General features: G+C 34.4%; 1 non-coding gene across 1 annotated transcript; it reads left to right on the top strand.

The window, feature by feature from the left end:
- Positions 1-3999: 3999 nt before the first annotated feature.
- On the top strand, positions 4000-4102 carry LOC122127287. Its single transcript, XR_006151117.1, has one exon. It is a non-coding gene; the product is annotated as a U6 spliceosomal RNA (small nuclear RNA).
- The last annotated feature ends 6451 nt before the right edge of the window (positions 4103-10553 follow it).

Here is a 10553-nt window from a genome sequence, read left to right as displayed (position 1 = left end):
GGCAAATACATCTTCAACATATTTGATTCCAAACATTATGTCTAAGGCATATTCAACAAGTAGTGAAACTTGTGTTGTCTGTAACTATGTGTCTTTCTCCATGTGTGCATGTGTACATGTGTGTATGTATGTATTTTTGTGTATAGTAACATGCATGTATACATATATAAGGGCATATACACACATATATGCATTTAAAAATAAATATACATATATAAATATATGTGTATATGTTTATATCAGTTGTTCAATGATTTAATCTATAGTTCCCAGCACATTGTCATTCTCACAAAGTGTACATGATAAACTGCTCTGAGGTTCCGTGCTCTATGATGGGCATCCTTTGTAATCACTTCCCCCATTACCTAGTTTTTCATCCCTGAATATATTCGGTCTACTTTCCACAGGAAAGCATTGTTTTCATTACATGTATTTACTTATAATAAAAGAAAAAGGTCGTTTGTAAAAGAAAAAAGAAAACGAACTTTTAGGTCAGAGGTTAAAAGTATCCTATCCGTTTCAATGATTCCTATGAGATAAAATTTATAACAGTAGTAAAAGTGAAAAGGAATTCCTAGATCTGTTGTTTTGCCATTTAGAATAGAAATGAATAACATCACGTCACTGTTATAACTCTTAAAGAATGCAAGGGTAACTGATGGTCGCTATCATGTTCCCTCAAAACCAGGGGATTCTGATGGATAATAGTAGACCAGCAGAAATTCTTTTTTTTCTTATTGTGAAAATACTGTACAGAGGGTTTATAATTACATGGGCAAGACGGTGAGTACATATCTTATCAAGCATTGTAGCCTCCTCCTTTGTTTACCCTTCCTATCTCTTCCCATCTTTCCTCCCACCCCTCCTCTCCCCCCCCCAAGTTGTAAAGTTCGATTTTGACATGACAACTTGTACTTCTCATTGTTGCAACAGGTCCACCTGTATCCTTATTTAAACGACTTGTTTTTCCACTTCCCCTCCACAAATTATACCGACATCAAATATAGTGAAAGCAGGGGTTATACTGTAGGGGAGGGACATATTAGGGTGAGGTGGTATGACAATGTTGTTTTGATTTGCATTTTTTTATGGCTAGGGAGGTTGAGCATTTTTTCATGTGTCTATTGGCCATCCTTCTTTCTTCTTCAGAGAAGTTTCTCTTTAAGTCATTAGCCTACTTATTTATTGGGCAGTTGTTTCTTTGAGGATTTGTTGTTGGGGGATTTAATTTTTTGAGTTCCAAGTATATTTTAGATATGAGACCCTTGTCCGTTTTATGGCTAGTGAAGATCTTCTCCCAATCTGTGGGCTTTCTATTGATCTTGCTAGCTATGTCCTTTGCCATGCAGAAGCTCTGCAACTTCATGCAATCCCATTTGTCCAACCTTTCATTGATATGTTGTGTTTCCAGGTCTCTATTCAGAAAATTTCGGCCAGAGCCAAGGAGACCTAGGGTTTCTCCTATTCCATCCTGTAATGTTTTCAGAGTGTCTGCTTTGACTCCGAGCTCTTTGATCCATTTGGAGTTGATTCTGGTGCAGGGTGATATATAAGGATCTAGCTTTAGTTTTCTACAAGTAGTTAAGCAATTTTGACAGCACCATTTACTGAAGAGGCTGTCTTTCTTCCATTCTATTTTTTTAGCTCCCTTATCAAAGATTAGATGACTATAGGTCTTTAGGTTCATTTCTGGGTTTTCAATTCTATGCCATTGGTCCTGAAGTCTGTTCTTGTGCCAGTACCAAGCTATTTTGATTACTATGGCTTTAGAGTAGAGTTTGAAATTTGGTATTGATATCCCTCCAGCAGTGTTCTTTCCATTGAGGAGCGTTTTTGTTATTCGGGGTCTTTTATTATTCCATATGAATTTTTGGATTGCCTCTTCTATTTCCTTGAAGAATGAGGTTGGAATTTTGATAGGTATCGCATTAAATTTGTAGATAGCCTTGGGAAGTATTGCCATTTTCACCATGTTAATCTTTCCAATCCAGGAGCATGGAAGTTTTCCCCATTTTCTAAGTTCTGTTTTGATTTCCTTTTTCAAGTTTTTAAAGTTTTCACCATAGAAGAGCAGCAGACATGGAGCATGAAAGAGAAAGAGAGGAAATGGGAGAGTGAAAGAGAAAGAGAAATATCACAATACTGAAAGTGTATAACAGATAAACAAGAGCAATATGAGAATATTCATACTGCTGTCTTTAGACTCTACATATACATTTGAAGGTATTTGATGTATGATAACCCATCAAAATGAAATATAAAGTTATTTTGTTAAAAATAAAAATGTCTCAGGAGAAATTTTAAATGTAAAAACAATCTTCATGGAAGCAAACTCTGAGCTATTTCATGACTTTGAAAAGGATAAAGTGGTTGAAGTTAGTATAAATTCAGAAGTATGACAATTCACAATGATATAAAAAGGTATTCATATATTTAATAACATAACCCAAAGCAGAAAGCAAATGTTGGATAATTGATTTTTTAAAAAACATTCTGTCAGGTGCTTGGAAGGTGGCTCAGTGTTAGAGTGCTTGCCTTGCATGCATGAGGCCCTAGATTTGATTTCTCAGCACCACACAAGCAGAAAAAGATGGAAGTGGTGTTGTGGCTCAAGTGGTAGCACTAGCCTTGAGCTGAGGGACAGCATGTAGGACCCAGAGTTCAAGCCCCATTACCAGCAAAATCAAAATATAAAACAAAACTAAACACAGTCTCTCACTTTTGTGGCTTCAACTCTTTAAAATCACTGCTTCAGCCTCTGGGTAAGATTTTAGGTGTGGACATTTATCAACATTCCTGATTCAGACTCTACTTGATAACTTTTTAAATAAATATTTTGTTCTTAATTTTCCTCTTTGTAAATTCACATGCACCTATAAAAAATGGTTTGGCCATCCCAGTAACCTTCTCCAAGTACTTCATAATGATGACTTACAAAAAGTTGTATTATATTACAACAAGGAAAACAATGCTACAAATAAGAAAAACCAATAATTAAATATTAATGATTAATAAAACGAAAAACAAAACAATTACCAGTGTTTTCCGTATTTGAAGGGTACTACGTATTAGATTTTACTATTTTCTCATATTCCTGTACATTTAAAACTGCCTAAGATTATGATGTTCAACAAGAGTTTTATAGGCTATGAGCAGTCTTTAAAGTTACCCATTAAGATTACTATTTATGGCTCATCTCATCATTTGTATATGGCTTATATCATCATTTGTTCCTCACTAACATCTAAAATAAGGAAGCCCTATATTTTTAATAGAAACTATGTAGTTAAAAGTCTTAACTCTTTATTCTGCTCCTTTACACAAAGACTTTGCAACTTCTCATTAGTAAAATTTCTATAAACTCTGAAATGTACATACTTAGTAGCATATGTCTGCTACCATAAATCTTAAATACTTTATCAAAAAGTTTTATGACCTGGGGCTGGGTAGGTGGCTCAGTGGTAGAGTGCTTGCCTTGCATGCATGAAGCCCTGGGTTCGATTCCTCAGCACCACATAAGCAAAAAGAAAAAAGTTGGAACTGGCACGTTGGTTCAAGTGGTAGAGCAGTAGCTTTGAGCTGAAGAGCTGAGGGACAGCGCCCAGTCCCAGAGTTCAGGCCCCACTCGCAGACTCCCACCCCAAAAAAAATTTATGTCCTGCCAAACAGTCCTAGTTTTGGCCTATATAAGCAAATTCCCAAAATTAAATATGTTTAAAACATTAAAACTTTAAAAAAAAACCTTAACACTTGCTTCAGTGTTCATCATGACAGGTGCCTTGTATAAAATAATTGAATTCCTCCTCTTACACATCTCTTGAACAACAAATATCTGGAATTATTTTGTTTTTGACATGTCAGTCTTTATTCTTAAATGTGTGCTTATGTAAGAAGTACATGGTTCTAAAATTTCATGGCAATTATTTTGAGCTTACTTTTTGTTGAATTGTCTAGTTTAAGAAAATAAATTACACTTTATATATAAAAAATGTTCTATGCTCAATTCAGCATCAAGTACTCTAACATTGGAACAATACAGAGAAGATTAGAATGGCCCCTGAGAAAGGATGACAGGCAAATTCCTGAACCATTCCATACTTTTACAACAACAGATGCTGGAGGAGATGTAGCCACAAGAGAACTGTACTGCATTCTTGGTGGGAGTGTAAACTTATTCAACCCTTTGGAAAGTACTATGGAGGTTCCTCAAAAGACTCCACATAGAACTCCCCTATGACCCAGGAATCCCACTTTTGTGCATTTACCCAGATGATCACAAACAAGACCACACTAAAGCTACCAGCACAACTATGTTTACTGCAGCATTATTTACCATCGCTAAGATCTGAAACCAACCCAGATGCCCCTCAGTAGATGAATGGATCAAGAAAATGTGGTATTTATACTAATGGAATTCTATGCCTCCCTCAGAAAGAATGGCATCGCCCAATTTGTTAGAAAATGGAAAGACTTGGAAAAAAATATTAAGTGATGTAAGCCAGATCCAAAGAAACATAGGCCCTATGTTTTCCTTAATTTTTAATAACTATTTTATGTCTGAGATAAGCAGAAAAGGTTAAAAGCTTTGCACATATGACCAAATTAGGCAAATCAAACCCAAGATAGGAACACACGTGTGGTTTTCTCTTGCTTGTTATTGATTCTTACATACTTATAACAGGTGATGTGTTTTTTTTGTTTCTTTATATGTTCCTCCCCCATGCTATAACCCGTTTACACTGTATTTGAAGTTGGTGCGCCCACATCTTGTATATACGTTCCTCTAATTTGGGGAGGGATCAGAAAAAAACAAGATGCTTAAATAGGGATACAGGTTGACCCATTATAACAATGAGATGCACAAGACACTATGATGAAAAATGAACTTTACAATTTAGGCAGGGGAAGTGTACTTAGGGAGGGGAGTGTGCTTGTAGAGGAGGGAGGGAAGGGATGGTAGGGGAACATAAAGGAGGAGGTAACAATGCGTGTTAGGAAATGTACTCATTACCTTGCTCATGTAAATGTGACCCCTGTGTACAGAATTTTACAATAGAAAACATATAACATGTTCTGAGATGGAAGAGTTTATTTCCTTTATTTTACTCATATAATATTGTTAACAAAGAAATTAATGCAAAACACTAATAATATGAAGGTATTTTGAATGTGTGTGTGTGTGTGTGCAAGAGCGTGTGTTCTCATCCAATTGCATGTATGTTGGTGTGCTCAGAGTTTGAAATCAGGGCTTCAAAGTCTTGCTAGGCCTTTAATCTCTAGATTGGTGAGCTACTATATGAGCTACATCTCCATTCCTGGCCTGTTGCTAATTCATTGAAATTTTTGAAAAATAATCCTATGAATTTATTTTTCCCTCATTGGTTTCCAACTGTTATCCACAGATCTCTAGCTTCAGTGTTGATATGGCGAATAGTTAGGTTTACAGATGTGACCAACCAGCGCAAGTCTTTTAGAATAATTTTAAAAGTAGAAGAAAGTTTACTTCACGGGGTCCTGTTTTATCATTTATTTTTAAAGCATTTTGGAGTGATTATATGCAAATTTTTTTCGTTTTTTTGGATTCTTAACAGAATAAGTGAAAATATTTAAAAGTTTTAGTACTTTTTAAAAAGGAAACAGGAACTATGGGACTGAAGAAATTTTTCTCTTATAAGCTCAGCTCTGTGCATGATAACCCAATGTCACCAACACAATCTGTGTTGCAGACCAAATGTAACAGCAAACTATCACCATGGGCAATAATTGCTATGCTATTATTTCTTGGAAATATGAATATTGAATTGAGAGTGTAAGAGAATGGAGAGATTTTACCTACCTTTTGTGTATTGCTGAAAGACTTTTGGAAACTTTGACTCATTTCTTTGCTCAAAGTGTGTGTTTGAGCCATGCACTTACTGCCTTTAATTACAACTTTTCCAAACACTAAAATGGTAATAACATTAGCTTTATAGAAAATGTTATCTTAAGAATTAAGGGAAATAAAACTTGTGAAATACTTAACACAAACGTCTATGAATGAGTTTGAGTTTAGCCAGAAGTTTTTAAAATACTAAAAAGAATGTGATAAGTATTACAGAAACCATTACATGTAGTGAGCAATCAGAAGTAATGTTATCTATTGACCATGCTCTGCTTCCAAGGAAGCCAGGTGGATAACTTCTCATGCTGTAAATCAAACTGGTTATCTTATGTCTTGTGTGTGTAAAAATATCAGGGACAGAATGATGAAGGAATGTTGTAGACTGAGGTGAAGTCCATATGAAAATGTGCAAAACTGATAAAACATAAAAGTATCTTAGTAGTAAATTGTGTTGTACATTATTTAAATTACATCACAAAGATAAGAAAGACCTAGAAAAATGAATTCTCTTTTTGATGTCCTATCATAGGTCCTTGGATCAACTCTTTCCTCATTCTTGTAGAGGTATCATCAGATGAGATGAACTATATTATTTTTTTGTTTGCTTCCTTCCATTTATTCTTCATTTGACACCTCAACTAATTGAGACTGAAAGAAACCAAGGGAAATTAGACACACAGGCTTTGGAAAGAACAATCAATGTAAAATAAATAAAACACATACAGCCTTGTAAAAAGTCTGACTAAATTGAGTTATATAGTCTCAAGCGTCAACAGAAAATGATTAAGAAATGTCATGCTATTGATAATTGAAAATGATAGGAGTTGCTTAATATTTTTCCTTTCTACTACTCTGAATTAATTATTGATTTTGTATAGAGAGATTAAAGATGAGATTAACAAGAAACTAGATTAAAAATGGACAAAAGTTCTGAATAGACATATTCTTCTTAAAGCCCTGAAAAATCGCCAGTAAGTTTACAAAGTTGTTTAATACAACTCCTATGCTGGCTTAATGTTTTGTGAGCAGAAGTCATTAGAGAAATGTAATTCAAAATTACTATGATACTACTTCATAACTACTATAACTTTTATCAAAAAGATCAAAGGAATCAGGTGTGGTGGCAAAAGATTTTAATTCCAAGCATTTAGGAGGTTGGATAAGTCTAAGGCCAGTCTGGGGTACTGCACATAGCAAAAACCGGCACTTTATTACCTTTAACAAAGGTAATAATGTTGGTGAGAGTGTGGAGAAAAGGAGATTTTCTACACTCTTCTTCAAAATACAGATTAGTGTTCTCCTTGCAGAAAGTAATATGCAGTTTTCTATAGAACTCCAAAGTTAAAATATCATCTGCCCCACCAATCGTGTGATTATTTCTCTCTGGGTAACTCAAATATATCTGTAGTTCATTGTTATTCACATCATTCACAACAACAGCCAATATATAAATCGAAGTTCAGTGTTCAACTACAGACTAATAAAGCAACCGTGATACATGCACAAATATCTTTCTCTGTTTCATTCTTAAAATAGCAAGATACTTATGCCATAGGCCACAACTTACAATGACCTGAAAGATGTATTCTAAATGAAGAAAAATAATGTACTCTGATCTTTGTAAACACACACACACACACACACACACACACACACACCAACCTCAAACATTAAGAGAGAAATTTTTTAAAAAGTAAAATAAATTGGAATTACTGTGGCATTTAGGTCACAATGTAGAAGATAGTAGATATACTGGTTGAACCGGTATAGAGTCGTAATGTACAACATGAGGATACAGGGGACAACACTGGCCTTACATAGGAATGAAGCTAAATTAGTACGAGTTGTTTTTCCGAGTAGGGGTTGCTCTTTTATTTGTTCTTCAGTAATGGATAAGATGAACGTAATTCTTTAAATATTCCTGCCTATTTGTAGAAATAATAACAAACAATATAGCAATAATGTTGCATGCTCAACATAGAACAAAATGTCAAATTAAACTACATGAGATTATCCTTGATGTAAACTAATTATTACAAATAAAAGAAACCATGGGACCTATGTTTCTTTAAGTCTGGCTTACTTCACTTAATATGATTTATTTCCAAGATCTTCCATTTCCTCAAAAATGAGATGGTAGCTTTCTTTCTGATGGAAACATAGGATTTTGTGTGTGTATGTGTGTGTGTGTGTGTGTGTGTGTGTGTCCAGTCGTGGAGCCTGAACTCTGGGCCTGGGCGCTTTCCCTCAGCTCTTCAGCTCAAGGGTAGCACTCTACCACTTGAGCCACAGCGTCACTTCCGGCTTTTTTTCTTTTTGCTTATGTGGTGCAGAGGAATCGAATCCAGGGACACAGGAATGCAAGGCAAGTGCTCTACCACTGAGCCACTTCCCCAGCCCTGGAAGCATAGTAGTGCATGTATGTATATCTCTCTGTTGTGTGTGTGTGTGTGTGTGTCATTTTCTTGATCCATTCAGCTACTGAGGGGCATCTGAGTTGATTCCATATCTTAGCTAGGATAAATACTACTGTAATAAACATAATTGTGCTGGTAGCTTTAGTGTAGCCTTGTTTGTGGTCACGTTGTTAAATGCCCAGAAGTGAGATTACTGGGTAATAGGGGAGCATTATTGTGTACATCGAGGATAACCATAGTAGATGAGCAGATTAGCTCAAAGCTATGTACATATGACACTATAAGGTGATTCCAAGTGAAATAAACTCCAATACATGTTCTTTGTTGTTGTTCTTAATGTACTATGGGATTTGTTTTTATTTTTGTTTTATTTGTGTTTTCCCCATCTATGGTTTATCGCCTGAAGTCACTGTATTGGATTTTGAGGCCCTGGGTATTGTAATTATGTTGATCTGAACTTGGGAAAGGAAATAGAAAAAACAAAATGGTGAGACAAAGGACAAATGGGTAACCTAAACAACTGTGATACTCACAAAACAAAATGTTGGAAATAATCTTGGGGGGGGGGGCATTGGGATGGAGGGAGAAAAATTGGAGAAGGGGTAACAAGTTATAAAAGAAATGAATTCATTTCCTTACTTATGTAACTAACCCCCCCTGTACTTTATCTTGACAATACAATTTAAATAAAAAATAAAATAAAATATATGTGAGCAGCAATACAGGAGATATGAGTGGGGGCAACAGCTGTGGAGATCAGTAATTTTACTTTTACATAAGAAGTAATAACCTAGCATACAGATTTTCAGCCTCATGTCAGCCATTAAAAAGGGAAAACAAAATGCACAATCAGCAAACCAATAGAGATGAAATAGAAAACTAACAGAGGTGAAGAGATGACTTCGGCCAGTAATAACAAATGACACAATTAGGAAACAAATAACAAGCCGCTGAGTTTAAAAAATATTACCCATAATTCTATTAAATGTTGTTTTCAACACAATTTGTTAGCACTGTAATTTAAATCACAATTTAATAATATATCATTTTAATAATAAGTTACTCATTTTTTATTTCTTAATATTGAATGTTTAATATGTAATATGTAATGTTTAAATAGCCAGCTATAGAAAAGAAGAAAGTGAAACTAATTTTAATAATATATTTCATGAATTGTAAAATTGAATAGCATTAGAATCTAAACAAATAACATATCATTATTGTTTCATTTCTGTGAATTAATGTAATAATTCAAATTGTATTCTACACTTAGCACTCATCTTAACATGAAATAAATTATTGCACATGACTCTTGGTATTAGGTGGAAGGGTTCAGCACTGTGGTAAAATTCACACCACACAATACACGAGGATATTACTCCTCTCATCTAGCTTAAATTGTGGAAAATTGATTTCTAAATGCATGTTAAATTCCTGTGTAGGTGACATCTATACAATTATACACAATTATTGTCACGAGGAGTATTTCAGATGACAAAAGTCATATTCATTAATTAAATATTTATTATTTTGTACCAAATAAATATTTATAGAGCGACTGAATTTCTGAGTAGATGCTGGTTTATATGTGCCAGATTATATGTATTGAGGCTTATTTTATATTCCTGACATTGTTTCTACAGTTGGAGTTAATTTTCCATAAGGGGTTAATTGTATTATATTGGATATATGAAAGTAAACTGAATGTTTATTCCATTAATACTTTGACACTTGTCTAATCCCAATATAAATAATCCATGTGTTTGAAGTAATGAAAATAACAAAAAATATAAGCCAGATAAGTCATTCTGTAGTAGAAAAGAATTTTCACCTTTGTTTTGATAGTTTGGTCCTCTTTACACTACAGAATAATCTTGGGAAAATGTGTTCCAGGCTGGTCACAACTGTAGAAATATTATGGTTTGATTTATCAAAAGAGAAGGGAGGAAGGGGAACCTTCCTTCCGAAAGTTTGCCCCCAGGGATGTGATCTGCTTTATGGTGGTGACTTGGAAATGAACATTTTTCACAGTCAACCTTGAAAAGCCATCTTGATAGACCATTTCTGTAAGTGGATTGCTACAGTCATTCTGATATTATGAAATACATTGTACTTCTATTATCCCAGCTTTTCCTTTTTTCCTAGAACCTGAAATAAGTTCATCTTTAATTAACATTTAATACATTTCTTTTTTTTTACTGACAGAAAATCTGGGTGTAATTTTGATTTTTTATCTTTCCAATATAATATAAACT

Source organism: Dipodomys spectabilis, unplaced genomic scaffold, assembly GCF_019054845.1.
Source record: "Dipodomys spectabilis isolate Male_0828 unplaced genomic scaffold, ASM1905484v1 ptg000298l, whole genome shotgun sequence".
NCBI lineage: Eukaryota > Metazoa > Chordata > Mammalia > Rodentia > Heteromyidae > Dipodomys > Dipodomys spectabilis.
Note: the sequence above shows the minus strand (reverse complement) of the source record. Positions and strands in the feature narration are given on the sequence as shown.